This window comes from Gavia stellata, chromosome 3 (assembly GCF_030936135.1).
Source record: "Gavia stellata isolate bGavSte3 chromosome 3, bGavSte3.hap2, whole genome shotgun sequence".
Classification (NCBI taxonomy): Eukaryota; Metazoa; Chordata; class Aves; order Gaviiformes; family Gaviidae; genus Gavia; species Gavia stellata.
The window spans coordinates 56,907,713-56,924,551 of record NC_082596.1 but is presented as its reverse complement, the minus strand read 5'-3'; positions in this window follow the sequence as shown (position 1 = coordinate 56,924,551).

The window sequence follows — 16,839 nt, the reverse complement described above, 5'->3', positions numbered from 1 at the left end:
TTAATTTAAACTTTCCTTTATTTCTACTACTCACATTATTTAGAAATATGTAACAATAACTTAAATGTGTCCATACGGATAGAAATTTGTGCTGGGAATGAAATAATCATAGTGGGTATATAATTAAGACTTTGTTATCCAAAGATGAAGGCCTCTTTTAGAATGTGATTAGGAATTATTATATTTATTTTACAGATAGGAAAATGTGAGGCAAATGTGTACTGACCCCCAGTTAGTCACAAGAAGTCACCGAGAGCTGGAAAAGAACAGAAGTCCACTGACCTATAACCTGGAATCCTGTTCCATGGGCCATGTTTTTCCCCTAGTCTGAGAGAAATTCAGTTCCTAGGGATCAGGCATCCATAATCCCTGGTTCGCAGCATGGGAAGGGCTCTAGGAACAAATTCTTCTCAATTAAACTATTAACAGAGAGGGATGAGGAGGTAAATGCATTCACACACTTAGCATTAGACACTTAAATGCCCAGACTAGGAACTTGCACTCCTTCTGTAGTTAACTGACTCTCTCCTGACTACGTACAGAGCCTGAAGAGCTACTTTCCTAAGTTGGTCTCCCAAGTCAGGTACCAAAATCTGTAAGGAAGAAAAGCTTCCAAATAGTCTACACAATTTAATTTTAATTTTTACATTGCTTCTATATTTAGGCTAAATATTAATTTAAGCTTAAGAATGTTTTGATGTGTAAATAAACTGCTGTGAGAGACACTGCTTCTCTCTTCAACAAGGCTACGAAAAGCTGGTGTGACTTCCATTGGCATGTCCTGACTTTCTCATGTTAATCATCTGTGAAGTTCAAACACCATTCAGAAAAGAGATCAGCATCTTTTTGCAGCAGCTTTGAACTTTCGTTATTCAAAAGGGCAGCTAGAACTATAATTAGGTACAGCTAGTCTTCATTATTTAGCTCATTTATTATTTATGTCTTCCTCCCACAGTGCCTGTGAACCTCACATCTTGTGCTGGCAGAGATGGGAGTCTGAATGTTGCTCTACTTGCTTTCACAAGCTCCAAGTTAACACAGCAGTCCCTGTGGCATGGCCCTTGATTAATAAGCTGGGCTTCATGGTGCTGACCAAATGCAACCAGTGATGTTGCAGCCTCCAGCATCCCGAGCAAAAAATTTACCAATGCACTCTCTTCGCCTTTCAGGCAAACAATCAGAGATGAACCCCCCCATACACAGTTACTACCTCCATGTATCGTAATGCTTGTTACTCCCTCAGTGCGGTCTCTCCCCACCTCATGCTCGGTAAATTATTTTTTTGACATTTTGTGGGTTATTGTATTACCAGGTTCTGCAGGTCTTCTGTGGGGTGGGAGCAGAGGTAACTGTAATTTTCAATGGAGATAAATGCAGGAAGGACATAATGGGATGGAGTTTTAGTCTGTTTCCTTAAGCTCCTGACGGTCAGTGTGTTACTTGTCTTTTTACAAAGATCATGCACGACAAGAACGGTGACAGCTTTAGTAACAAGTTGCATTGCCTTGTCATTCTCTTTAAGAATAAGGTTCCTCTTTTCTGCAGAATGCAGCTTTCATCTTTCTGGGTTGCCTTCCTCCCTGAATCCTTATCTGTGAAGGACTAGCAGATGGAAAGGCAAGAACTTGAGAACAGCTTGGTGGGTATTGAGTGGGTGAGGTTAAAGTGGAATACAGTAGAATTGCTAAAGTAGATTTGAAATTTCTGCAGAGCTTTTTTTTTCCTATTCTAAAGAGAATAAATAAAGGTTTAGACTACAAGTTGTTTTAGAAGGAGGGCAGTGCAAAAAAGAAAACCAGTGTCCTACTTAAAAAGAAATTAAAATGCATTAAGCCTCTTGGGGTTGAGGTTACAAAAAATAGTAATAAAAAAAGCAACACAATGAATGTGTGCATGAAAGGAGGCAACATCTTCATTTCTTCCCTAGAGGCAACAAAATTCTACCAGGAATGAACCTGACTTCTGGTCAAATTATTATTATAGTTATTATTATGCAGTTTAAAGGGATATTTTTACTTTGCTTAGTAAGACTTTTAGGGCGCTGACTTTCTAATGTGTTAGTATCTTGTCTGAAAACAAATGCTTCTCACCCTGTCAGGTATCCTAGGGCACAAATAAGTTTCTGCCATCCTTGTCTATTAACCTGTTTATTAGAACAGTTATACTGTATTTCTGTAACTTTTTTTTAACTTTTTTTTTTCCCCCCTGACTATTACATAGGCACCATCCTGGATGACCAGAAGCCGGTTTTTATTTGTCCTTTAATCTTTGATCTGTTCACCTTGGATGTCCTTCCAGGACTTAATGTTTCTGTTGGCATAGTTCTCACTATCACCAGGTCATATCAGCCATTCCCTTGCATCAAAGCAGGTCCCCAGGGAAGAAGTCTGTTTTACCTAATGTAAATCAAAACATGCAGACCTAGTCAGAGCTACCTCCACAGCTCTGTGGATAATAATTACAAGCACAGGAATTACATTTGTCTTGTATCCAAAGCTTTGAGAGTAATTAGGTCTGTTGGGAACAGACAGGCTGATTTGATACCTTTGTGGATTATTAGGATCCAGCTGTTCCACACTTTGATACCTGTGGTGAAACAAATCACTGCCGAGTTGACAGGAGCATCCTGGTCACAGGTCCTGCTTACAACACAAGAGCCTCCCACGGGTTTGTCCCCTGCACACTCACACCTTTCCAGGACCCAGCACCAAGCCTGGGTGTCAAGAGAGTGACTGCGTCAGTCTGGACCAGTCTTTCACCACCAAAGCTGACACAATGATTCACGATTGCCACACTGGAACAGGAGACAGAGGAGCCATGTACCAGACCCAAAAACATATATGCCCTTACTCGTCTGTAACTTGCTATTCCTGCCACCATAGACTCTGGGGTTTCAAATTTCTCATTTGTTTTCCTCTTCTGACCACACTCCTAAGGATTTAATCTCATCCTCTCTTTTAGTTTCTGTTACCCACTCATCACACTATCTTTGACAATCTTCAGTCTTCTCCTCACTCTTCTTTGGTTTATCCTCTTCACAGATCCAGGCGTGATTTAACCTCTCCCATCTTAAAATAGTGCCCTTGAACTCACTTGCTTTTCCTGCTTTTTGCCTCATCATCCTTTCTCTTTTAATCTCTCAGCATGCTTAATAAACAGTTTACAACTGCTGTCTGGGGTTTCATTAAAAAACCCACTTTAATGCAGCTTCTTGTACTTTGCTGACACCTAAGGTTATTATTTACTTCAGTAACTGTCACATTCTTTTCTCTCTCCTGAGTAAATGTCCTAGTCATTTCAATCTTTCCCCATTCACAGCCATTCAGAATATTGCTGTCAATACCGTTTCCCCAAATTTGTCCACAAAATAAGGGAAAGTTCTGACTTTGCTTTATTCTCCAAAGGCTTATTTTCACTTTCAAGGCCTCTCCCCTCTTATAAAGCTGCATTCATAACATTTTTTATTTCTTCTAGTCAATCCCCGTAATTATTTTGATTCAGTTGTACAACAGCTATTTCTGTGTCAGAAACTGGGTGACAACAGGAACTATGGGACCAGCAAACACACTAGGTATCATCTTGCAGCATAGACCCTGCCTGACAAAATCCATGGTCCAATCTGCACTGCACTGCTGTCACTCCTCAAAGGTACACAAGGACCTACCATCAACAGAAATGCCTGTCTCCACTGTGGGTGCTATCATACAGAAGAACGCTCTCTCCATCCTGGACGTTGCCCTCATACAGAGTGACAAGAGATTGCCTGGCTTGGGATTGCCAGTTCATGTTTGGCATTAATTCAGCCATCTGGGCTGCAGGATGGTGAGCGATGCACCAAAACCAGACAGGTGGGAGCTCCTGGGCAGGCCCATGTGCAGGTCTGGTGCCATCAAGGCAGTGGTTCTATGGAAAATCTCTTCTTCTATTACATTATGAATCCAGTCTGCATTGCCCACTTGTTTCATGCTATCCCTGTGCTACCCACTGGGAAGCAATTTCTTACATGTATGAGTATCTAAAATAACCTTTCAAGTCCTTGTTAAAGTTCTTCTTTGCTCTGATATCTAAAAAAAAAAATGGCAACAGTTAAGAGTGCTGAAACTGATACCAGTCACGCTGACAAATACTGTTTTGTCGTTTCCTTGTGCTTCCCCTTCTGTCCCATAAGTACTTCTGTCCTATCCTGTTTAATGCTTTGATTTAACCTCCTGGAGACAAGGATAGGACATAAGAGGGGCTTTACTCAGAGGAACTGTTCCAGTGACAAAACTAATTCTAACATGGGTCCTTGCAGAAAAAGGAATATATTGGAAATTACTGTAAAGGCTTGAGTGGAAGAGTGATGTAAAGGAAAGGGGAACCAAATCCCAGTTCCATTGCAGATTCATTCTTCTCTCTCACAGTTTCTCATCCATTTGTGGTGTGGATGATTCTAAACTGACAAATGTAATATTTATAATCTCAAAATCTGTTCAAATCAGTAGATGTTCAGTGCTTAGAATGCTGTCTTTCCTATTTTGCATGATCTAACTGTAATTGGTGTTAAGTTGTTCCTATTTATTCTGGAAATACAAAATGTGTTACTTTGCTCTTAATCTGCATAGACTGAAACCATCTGCTGTGGTTCACAGTTGAAGAACAAGAGATTTTAAATTCTGTCTAGTATTTATATCCAGCCCTCATTAAACAAGTAATCATTACTGCTAACAAGTTGTAAGTCAGAGAAGTGTAAAATCATAATCTTAACATGCAAGCACATGAACGACCCATTCCCTTTTTAAAAAAAAACAGTATTTGAATACACACTTATCTTTTGCTTCTACCTGATGGTGAGCAGGCAGCTTTTAGTGACTCAGGTAGAGGAGGGGTGGAGGCTGTTCTCAGGTGAGTCAGTGACTCTAACTCCATCCTGAATGAAAGGTGATTTGACAAAAGAAGGAAAATCATGCTGTACACAGTTGCAGGATCAGCTAGTTTGCCTCCAGAATGGCAGGAAGCAAGAGTCAGCAGGGATAGTTGTGCAGTGAGAAGACCTATTTGTGAAATATATTTCATTTGCATTGTACCCAGATATACTACAAGCCTGCTTGAGTTAAAGCAGAAACATGAGGCATCCTGTTTGCCTTGCACCCAGACATACCACAAGACTGTTTGATTTAGGGTAGGAAGTGAAATATTGTGTAATATCTGTTTGCCTGTCATAGTTGCACAAAAATAGTAGAGCTAAGATAACTGTACCCAGTCTGCAAGAACTTGAAGGGATCAGATGGCCAGCATGCAGTCTGCAAACACGTAGCACCCACCTGAAGAGCCTGGACTGGACCTGCACGCAGAAGAGTGTAAAATCTGTCTGACAAGCCAAAACAGACTGGTTCTGACCTAGGGAAAAAGGAAGTAAACCTTTGGAGCAGACTGGTCTTGATCCATGGGAAAGCTGTATCTAAACACGAGTGATACACAGTGGAACTTGGGGAAGGGAGAATATGCCCCCTTTGGTTGTGGCTTCGCCTGCCAGAGAGCTCTCAAACTCATCCAACGCAGCCTTGGAGGCTAACAATCATGAAATGAGGTAGCCATCAGAAACCACAATGCAGCATCCTTATCACAGTATTGTAGACCTAAGGCTTCATGTTTAGGTCTGTACGTTTAATTAATGCTTGATTTTTGGTTGTTAACAGATGGATTGACTAAAAGCTGAGTATAAATAGATGCTTGCTTGAATTATTGACTGGCTTATCTTCTCAGAACTCTCCCACTATGGTGGTCCCCAGGTCCCAGCCGTAACAGCTGGCGAAAAGCAGTTTCTGCTACCCACACTGGTTTGCCCAGCTTTGCAGGGCCTGAAAAGAAACTCCTGCCAGGAGGAATAATGCCACACAGAAGCTGAGGAGAGGAACAGGGTATCTGTGAATCCAATGGACCAGGTCTCCCGTGCAAGTAGATAGTGGAGTGCTTTTAATCCATGCATTAGACACTAAGTATTTTCATTGGTTTTGGATAGTCAATGTATGGAGATAGAATTGTATCCTGCACTTTACCTATGCCCACTGTCTGTCATCCTCTGGCAATCAAAATACTGATTCAGTCTTGGTCTTAAATCCAGCTAAATTACACCAGAAGTGAATTTGGTCCTGTCTGATTGGTAAGTAGATTTTTCTTCTGTCCTAAATAAACTAGAGAAAGAAATAAAAGTGGCAAGGCTAAATGTGTTAGAGCAGATATGAATCCTTATTTAGCTTTTTTTCCATGATGCAAGCCTTCAGCTCGCTATCTACCCTTATGTCTACTAGAACATATTTTGAATGATGCTGCTGCACTCTTTCTGGAACTGTTTACTCAATTTATTTGTTATATTTGCGCAACATTTTACAAACAAGATAGGTCAAATTTTTTCCTGTTGACATAATTCAACAGGCTTTACTTAGGTTTGGCTAGAAGGAATTTGGTCCAGTTAGTTTTGTTTACAGATTTATTCAAAATTAGGAAATGCTTTTAAACTCTAGGTCTGAACCTAGCTTTCTGGCTGACCTTAAGACTGGAAAAAGCCAAAGCCCAGTTTTCGCTTGTGAAAAATGCCACTTACAAATAATGTAAGAAAATTCCAGCTCCTCATCTTGAGATTTTTATTGTATTTTCTGTAAAAAATCTTTCATTCACAAACTTTTAGACGGTTTTCCAAGGAAAAGTTCTTTTTCACATCCTTTTAAGAGAGCAGGTTTCCCCATAATTACCTTGGTCTGACTTCTAGAGGAAGCAATACACTAAGATCTAAACTGTTGAAAGGAGGAACCACAGAGCTTCTTGATGGTTTTAATCTACAGTCGGTTTAAAGGGACTGAATCTTTTGCAGTCTTTAAATATACGACATGTATTTCATGTCATAGAAAAGGTTTTAGCAGAAGGGAATAATACAGGGTGGTGCTGTGACCCTCTGAGTGCCCCAGAGAGATTTAAACAGCCTAAGTTACAGGCAGAGCTCCTCAGTCACAGACACCCTCAGAACTGGGTAGGTGTAAAACTATCTTAACATCTAAAGATCTTGTAAGATGATTCAAGCACAGCACACAATCTCACCTCGGTGCTTTGTATCACCGTACTTGCCATATGTCATTATGAATATAACACTTCTCCCTCAATCTGGAAAGCCCTTAGATAACGAGCTTTATCCTCACAGCATTTTTATGCCTGGATAAACATTATGCTAATTTGGTTCTAAAGGTCGTAGCCTTTATAGCTAAGCCTTATAGCTGCTGTAATCACCTGACTTCAGAGAAGATATAAAATATAATTTCAGCTCCTTTTATCATATATGGTGCAAATAGCATACGTAGGCAGACTCCTATCCGATTTAAAAGTGTAAAACTTCTCTCCTTCTGTGTAATACTGCAGCATCATACTTGCATCCAGCAATACTCTGGTTAAAAACGAACAACCAGCAATACTCTCTTGGTTCAAAACAAACAAGAAGAGATACCTTTTCAAGCAATGCATACGTAAATGTAGAACTTACTGCTATGCAGAGCGATCAATGCCAAAATGTATATACGTTGAGAAAATGTAAATAAGACAAAACCATTAAAAAAAACCAACAAAAAACATCACCAAAGGCTACTGAGCACAAATATCACCTCTGGGCTGGCAAGTGCCTGAGCTTCAGCCTGTTAAGAACTGGAAGAATTTGCCGTCAGTATTTGTTTGCCCTATTACAATGTGCCCCGTGCTCTACTATTCGCCACTGCTGGGCTGGATGGATCTTCAGTGTGACCTCCTGCAGCCATTTCCATTTTCATATATTAAGTTTTTTAACATAGAAGTGTAAAACAGAGGTCTATGCTGATACCATGTTTTAAGAGGGAAAATCATAAACACTAAGTCCCAGCGAGGATTTTTTTCAGGTGTTTAGTTCACTTCAAACAACACAAGAGGGAAACTTTTTAAAGCCTTAAGGTTAGTGTTTGTTAAAAGACTAGGTTTAAGTCTTGAAGAATGCGCATTTGCTTGAAAGGTTGGCATTTGTGAGACTGCACTATTATCTGCTAACATATTACTCTTCTTACATGCCTTGCCTTTCTTTCTTCTTTATGGTGAACACTGTATTTAAATCAAGGTTTGATCAACAACTACATTAGAGCTTCTTTGCGAAGGTTTGGCTGGTTGATTTAGTCTGACTTGTTATCATGAAATAAAAGGATGAAGTAAAGGGCAAGCTTTAATCTAAGAGATGGATAGTCACTCTGAGCAAACTGCTAATTTCTGTTAGAGGCAATACCTTGTTTTGCCACAGCTTCTGTCTCCATCCAGTGATTCTTTTGCATTGCAACAGAAGAAGTACAGTGCTGCACTTGTGAATTTTAAAGGCCAACTTAATAGAAAACATACAGCTAAAATTCAGAATATTCCGAGGAATATGCACAACTATGCCAGTAGCATCGTGCAACCTTTTAGATTAACACAGCGGGTTACATTGCCGATCCAGGCTATATGGGCATACCACGCCACAGTCTTGTTATTTATTGCCACCCAGTGGACGTTTATGTCCATTGCTCAGGTCTGTGGTTAGCTCGTCAAGACCCCACTTCTGAACAGACCAGAGAAGAGCTGAGCTGGTGCCTTAGCTGAAAACCATCTTTGGCATTAGTTAACTGGAGCTGTTGCGCTGAAGGTGGGGAACGAGCACCGGTTTTATTTAGTTGTGGGGTGACATCTTCTCCAACTACTGCTGTTTTCTAAGTAAGTGTGAGCCTTTGCACTTCAGAGGTGTAGAGAAAGAACCAGCCCTACATAAATACCTGTAGAATCAAAACATACTGTGTTGATAGAGCCAACTTCAGTGATATTTGGATAGTTGCATTGTTCATGAGATTGGCAGTCAGGTGGCAGACACCACCAGGTTTGTTATATAAGCATGCAAAATTTTAGGAAATAAATGGCAGCATGAAGTACTAGTCAAAGGGTTCATCAACATGCATTTGAGAAGACTACTTTACTTACAGTAAGTGTGTGAATTAGCCCATCATCCTAAATGAATGTCGTGGTATGTTTCATGGTATTCTGTTATGTATATGCTATATATACACTATAGGAAGAAAATCCAGTTTCTATAAATTTGTAAATGCCTACTTTAAACAGCTGAGGACTACTTATTTTAATCTGAAATATATTGAATAGAGTGTCTGGTAGCTGGTACTATGCAAATATTCTGCTTGCATTCATCTATGATTTTCTTCAGTGGTTTCTACTTGTGGGTTCATCATGGCATTGGATACATGCATTTTAAACTATTGGTAATAAAATATTTCCACTTTAACTGTGGTAGCATGAAGTCTCCAGACATGTATAAGAGATATTGTTTTGTATATTCTTAATAAGTAAAATGTGGTGGAGTAGATAATTCTGTGTGGAGTATGCCATTTATTATATACATCTACATTTTCATTAGACAGCTACTAAGTTAAATACTAGAAAGAACCTAAGTCAAACACTAGGAAGAAAGCACTGAACGGCCTTTTTTTCTTAACTGCACCATGTTCTCGATCACAATGCTTAATAGTCAAAAGAATCACACTTTTGAGCTGTGGGGGTTAGGTCTTTTCCCTCTCAAGAATGTATCGCTGAAGCATAACACTTATCAAAACAAAAACTTGTGAACAATGCTGGTGTTCTGAAGAAGGCACTTACACTCCCAAACTCGCAAGGCATTTTGAATGCCAGAAGGGACACATTGTTTTACCACGCAATCAATAGATGGCCTTGCTCTCTCCTACTCGGAGAGGTGCTCTGAGAAGGGCCTCCTTTCACCTGGTTAAGACTGTCCATTCCTTTCCATTTCGGAAAGACTGGTAAAAGGTGGGAACACATACCTGCAGTAGACAACGTGGAGCACCTCCAAGCAGCAGAACATAAGACAGAAGGAGAATGGAGACTAGGAAGATAATGTGTTTATAAGATTATCCTCTGATAACAGTATGCGAGATAAAATGGAGCAGACACCAGATACTCTTCACCTGATCTTGCGGTTCCCTTCTTTGTCAGAATAATTTGCATTATTTTGAATGGTTCCTTTCATGAAAAATGTTAGAAAAAACTGCTGTAAAATTAAGGGCTATTCACACAGATTAAATTTAGCCAGGGAAATTAACCTCCTTTTGCTTATCCTATAGCCAATGGGATGAGATAACTTTTTCTAGAGTCCAGCACAGCTGAAAGATTGTGTAAAGGAACTGACTATAGAAGAAGCTCTGGGAAATTAGCTCCCTAAGAAAGAGCTAAGAATATCACTGACTATTATGACCAAACTTCATAACTTTAAAGAAAAATGTGTGCACATTGCTCGGACCCTGCTGAGCTCTGGGAAGAGATTTTATGCTCAGGAAGAACTTTGAGCAAAGGGTAAGCTGGTATACAAACTTGCCTGCTTAAGGAAGTGCTGTGCTTCAAATATATGCCTATTTGCAAAGCATATTCTTTTCCTCTTGCTGCCTTGTGACCAGGAAGATAATTTACAGCAGTTCTTTGAGAAGAGCGTGCACTTCTTTACACTGTTCTGCCAACAAAATGGCTGGCTGAGATTTTATGGGACAATTCCAATTTAGCTGGAGGGTCCCTGCAACAAATGCTGCCTGAAACAACCCAACATGCCTTTGGTGATTCAGGGAACGCAATAACACCGAAATGTTTTGGGCCAGCATATGATGTTTGGGTGTCTTACCATTCAAATGATAAGTAGCTTCCCAACTATGGAGCCAATTTCTCCCACTTGAATGAGCCCAAAAGGAGATAAATATCAGGCAATATATTATACATATTTATATTAATTCATATGCTCAAATCTTTCCAGGAAACTGAGGCCTATAATTTGATACAAAACATACTTACGTTTTTACCCTCGGTGACCACATTTTTCATGCAAATAACAGATATCAAAACATTCAGCTGCAAGCACAGCTTTGGGATTTGCACATGTAAGCACAGATGTACGCATATGGAGCTCCACTTATTGAAAATGTGGCCCAGTTAATGCTTTGGTTCATATGGGAGGAGGAATTAAGGGGCACCAATTTGCATGTAAAATTCTAGGGAGGTGCAGCTCCACATAATAAAATTTTGAAGTAAACTAAATAATAGGAACATATTGCCATCATTTTTAAGTCCTGTATCACCAGAAGAACACCTAGACATTTTCTTTATCATTGTAACATGTTAATGACTGCCGTAACTTGTTAATGACTGCCATAACATCTGAATGCATCCATAAGACTTCAGACCACTTAATAATTTATAAATGTTCTTTTCTACATGTTTTTTATGTTTTGAAAACTAAAGTGTTGTCAGAAAACTGCAAAACCCGGCCGAGTAAGGACCTCAACATTAGGTCTTCTCAGCTTGCTTTTCCTCCTTCTACTCTGTAGGTAAGCAAATAGATGCATAATGTCGGAGGTTGAGTACTGAGCTCCAGCACCGCTTTTACTTGCCAGGCTCATGAAACTCTGTTTCCCTACTACCATGATCCTTTGTCACGCTTACTCCAAGGAAGAACACTTATCGACAGGCCAAGCTCTCTACATAGATGTTGGATACCTGAATTTTCCAAAATACCTTGATTTTGTCAACCAAGAACTAGCACTCGACTCATTTCTTCAGTGCTGTGTTCTGACTATCCTTGGAATATGCCTCTGATGAAGTACTGGCTGTGTATCCCACTGCCCACTGAAACCTGACTTTTCTTAAGACAAATGGAAGTATTTTAATCTCTTTTTCTATCTTCACAGCCCTTAGAGTTTCCTATAAATCTCCAAGAAAAGCTAAAACTGATTTATTTTCAGAGCTCAGCAGTTCCTCTTATTTATATATGTGTGAGGACACTCCTGGATGTGTAAGAAATCTTAATATAACCAAATCTTCATCCCCAAAATGGCAATGAGGAATGCTGCCTAAGTCAGCACACATTTTTATAAGCTAACCTTTGGAAGGCAGTAGCTTGTGAATAGCAATTTCTCATCTCCCTTGCTATGCTGCAATTTATTCCTCTGGAAAGACATTTTAGGTAAATTTACCAAAGGCAAATGTAATGATGATGATATATTAAAAGCTCCCAAGCTGGCTAATCTTTAGAGGCAATGGAAGGTTTATTAGAACAGTAGAACAGCCAGTGCTAGCCTCCGGTCATAAGATATAAAGGTGTTTATTTTTAAAAACCTGAGTGAGGGTTGAGCTTCATAATCTATTTTCCACACTGTTGCACTGGGGTCAAGGAACCTTTGGTGCTAGACAGGAAAGATGCAGCAGCCTGGATGCCTAGTGCTCCCTGAACACCAACAGGGTCTTAGAACTGAAATACAAATCCCCAGTCAGGTGAGCTAGGGCGTAACTGTTCCTCTGAGATGCCTGTATTCAGGATTGTTGTGACAACACACATAGATGCAACACCCACTGTCTAGCCATCTCATTCTGTGGAGTACCATGAGATATAACGGTTTACGTGATAGTGAGTTTGTGTTTTACACACTTTTTTTATTAGTGACGGAGAAAGAACCTCTAACGCAGAACTGAAGAGCCTATTTAAGGATGCTTTTCTCTGGGGAAGTTTATCATCTCTATTGGTTTAACTATATGACTGAGAGTATGTTTATTTTAGTCGCCTTGTGAACCTTTATGTGCTTTTAAGCTTGTTTTTGTTTTGGCTTAAAGTACTTTTGAAGAGACATATGTTAAACTGAAAAAGAGACATTCCAAATCCTGAGAGAAACTGCCTACAGAAGTTGTTCCACTGTCTCAGTCACAGCAGTGTAACTATATTCCTATAGCTGTATGGATAATTTCCTTTCACAAGCAAGCTTCTGCTTTGTAGCAGAGACTCTATATCCAAAAATACTCCCATTTTTTTTCCCTGGGGTAGCAGTGGTCGGAAGCTCTGCTATGAATTGTGAGCCAGTTACGAGGCAGGGAGGGAGAGGAATGTTGATCCAACACTTAGAAGATAGTTATGTTGGCTATATAACTAATTTCACTAATGGAACATAAATTTTCACTAATGGATTCCCACCAGAAATATTTTAATATGTAGCAGCTCTTTTGTAATACACCACTTCTGACTGTGAACAATTGCAAATTACAGAGGGGCTGGAAAATACTCTGTAACACCTGATTCTTTTTCAACTTGAAGATACCCAACCCCAATTACTGTACATAAAAAGACCTGAAAATAGATGAAAATATAATCTACCTTTAAATAGAGCCTTTACTCCACCAGAGTGACATAAGCGGCTTGAGAGCAGGAAGGGCCAAATTTAGAGTAGCAACAGCTGTAGATAAATAGAGAAGACATGGTATTACTTGGGAAAGTACTACCAGTTGAGAAATGAAAAGATGTAAACCAGGAGCTGTACCCAATACATAAAAAGGATTCAAAATTGATATCTGTTCTTCATATTGTTGTAATAGTATTTATTCACAAAACTGGTAACTGCAATTGCTGTAAAGATTGAGCATATGAAAAAGGTCAGTGTTTGAAAAAGATAATTAGTGCTTTAAGAAGTGTGAAAAAAATTGAGCATCTGAAGCGTGATATTGCAAAAACTAGTTTAATGCCGGAAAAGGCGGAAATTTAAAATATCTCATGTATAAGCTTTCAAGCATTACAATTTCTAAGCAGAGAGGCAATCATCTCCTAAACCAGACCTCTGCTAAGCCCAGGAAGAAAAGAACAGAAGTATCAGAAGTATGTGTCTTGCAAAAGGCTTATTTTACTGCCCCTAGTTTGTGATTGAGGGTGCAATATGTACATATAAATACATAAAATAAGATGCAAAAATGTGTATATATTTAAGTCCAGTGATTATACTTTACAAACACATAATAGTAACATCAAGACAATATTACTATTGAAATAGCCAACTTCACTCACAGCTTTGGTATTGATGCATGTAAATATAGATATGTACATGGAGCTCTGTCTCCTGAAAATCTGGTGGTGTCAAAATTCTTGGCCAGGTGGGAGGAAGGACTACAGAAGCATCAGTCTGCATGTAAAATCCTTGGGAAATACATCCCCTAACAACATAAATATGGACCATACTGCAGACAATTGTACTTGCAAATGTTACGGTGACTGCAGGCTAGCAACACAGCTGTTTTCTATCACAACAGGGAGTTTAACTGCGGTGATTTAAAATTCAAACAATCCAGAGATTTTGTTGCTATGGCAGCATCAGCCCTCCACTGCATAAGTCCAAATACATGTGATACCATTCAAGTCCTTTCACATGTGCCCATTTTATTTCACAATAAAGCCTTGGAGAGCCAGCATTTAACCATGCTAACACAACCACTGCATTGACTAAAGTTAAGGGTATTGCTTTTAGGAAATACATTTCACAGCATTTAGCTTGATGAGAAGAACCATGACTCATAACACTGAAGAATGTTTTCATGGTTAATAATAGACTGCAATTAATATTTTTCCTGAAAAACAGTTTCTACTGTTACATAAGTCTGTAGCTGATGATATCGGGGACTATATGGTATTTTTATTTCAGGCAGTCACATGGTCGAATATTCTATAAAAATTGAACTAGGTTTTATTTATGCTTATGTGAGTCCTACTACTAAAAGAGCACCTTGCATCTTCAGTGTATTCATCCTCTCACTGTTCCTGCCAGGCAGGATGAGGTTAATTAAAAGCTCTTTTAAAGCTGTGGTTCTTGCTTGCCAACATTTGAAATATTTCTGCAAAGCATGGCATTGATACATGTGACATACATGTATGTATGTTGGCTTAGCCAAGAAAAATAGCCCTTCTCTTTTTTCAGCTTGCCACACTATTAACCTGTTTTCTGCAACAAGGAATTCAGAGATGGAGATTGAAAGAGATTTTTGCATGGTCATGGAGGCCTGCGAGCAGGAAGATTGTTCCCTGGTTTCTCAGTTTCCCATGTAGTTCCATAACACAAGGCTGCTCTGTTCAAAGAGTGCAGCTGCATGCTGCTGCGCTGTCCTTCCACTTTACAAGAAAACCAGCAGAGCTGCATCACTTTCTTGTCATGCTGAATTCCCTGCAACTTCAGCAAGCTGTTTGGAGCCAGCTGATTTGTTTTGCTTGGTGGACTGAGTGAGTTACCACTGCGAGCTCTAGGCTTTCCTCTACCCACCCTGAGTACGAAATCAGAGGGCTTCTGCGTGAAAACATCTCACTTTTGATAGATTTCTAAAGTTATTGTCTGAGATACGAGAGCTTGGACTGGAGGCAAAGCAGTGCACGATCTGAGTGAAGAGATTTTCAAAATAATGTATAGGAAATTCTGTGAGATCTTTCAAGCTTAGAGACTCCTGTGTATGTTTTTCTCTGAATAAGGACTACAGGGTAGCAACAAATAATTTGTACATACTTACGAGTAGCCTGGAAGCATCTCTTAATTCCATAATCAATAAGTCACCAGATCCTTTACTTTTAGAATGAGATTCTAGTATATGTCCATTTTTTTTTCGTTTTTATAATGAATGTTATTGCCAGGACTTGGCAGGTTTTTGTAAATGCAGAGATGAAGATGGGCACCTCAGTATGTTCACGTTAAGACTGCACCACACTTCATTCCTGTCAATTTCCATAAGAGAAAAATGGCATTTACCTTCAGGTTCTGGTGGAAAGGATGACTCACAACCCTCCCTCCAAAACTAGAATTACTCAAGCTAAAGGGAAAATAAATCTCCATATGCGGACTTTATTGACTTATTGCTCTGGAGATAGTATTTTTCTATCAAGTACAAGGTCTGAGATCTAAAAGAAAGGCAAATAAGTGAAAGTGGAAGAAGAACTGACAGATGACTGAAAATCATTGCTTGGGAAGTGTCTGTTTGAAACTTTTTTCCAGAAATGAAGTATATAGTATCTTACTGGTTAATTCATTACTTATATACTTGAATCTAGACATTTATTTAAATGAATACAAAGGTTGAAACAGTTGCAGCCAGAGTACTGAAGGCCTTTCTATACATTAAAAATAAAAGCAGATGCTGCATCAGTTTTTAAAAGAGTCACAGAGTTTGTTCTAAGGCTCTGACTTTGATACCAACCAAATCTGTAGAAACTACAAGAGAGAATAAAAATCAGTCAGTGGGTGAAGTGTAAGTATGAGATATAGGGGAAAAATCAGCACAGATTTCTTTTATTTGCAAGTTTATTACAGTCATTTGAAAGTGTCAGTGAGCAGATGATTACAGTTGTTCATACATGTGGACTTTCAAAAATCTTTCAAAAAGATTCCTTACCAAAGGCATGTAAGGCTGTCATGACCTAAGACAGAAGATCTCTCAGGTATTAATATTGTGTTGAAAACTGGGAAACAAATGGTAAGAGTTAATGTTCTGTTTTCACAAATGTATTTCACATTCCATGAAATTCTTGCCATTCATCTCAAAAGGGTTGTACTCAAGCTGGGAGGGATGCTGAGAAGAATGCCAACATTGATCTGCAAAATGGAACAACTTCCACAGAAAAAGGGTAAGTTATCTAGAGCCCTTCAACTTGGAAAACAAACTGTGGGAGGGAAGGGGAGGATGTGACTAATTTTATAATACCATGAGTGGTACAGAGAAGGTGATTAAGGAGTGGCTGTTCATTATTTCTCACAGTATGAAAGCTACAGAATACTCAGTGAAATTATTTGGTATCAGGTTTAAGAGCAAACAAAAACAAGTTCTCTTTCCCTAGGGTGCATGATTAAATCATTAAACTCAATGACATTAAGTCCAAAGTATAAGGGTCTTCTAAAAGGATTTAGAAACACTCATTGGAGACCCTCTAGCTCATGACATCCTAAATCACATGGTTGCAAAATGAAGCAG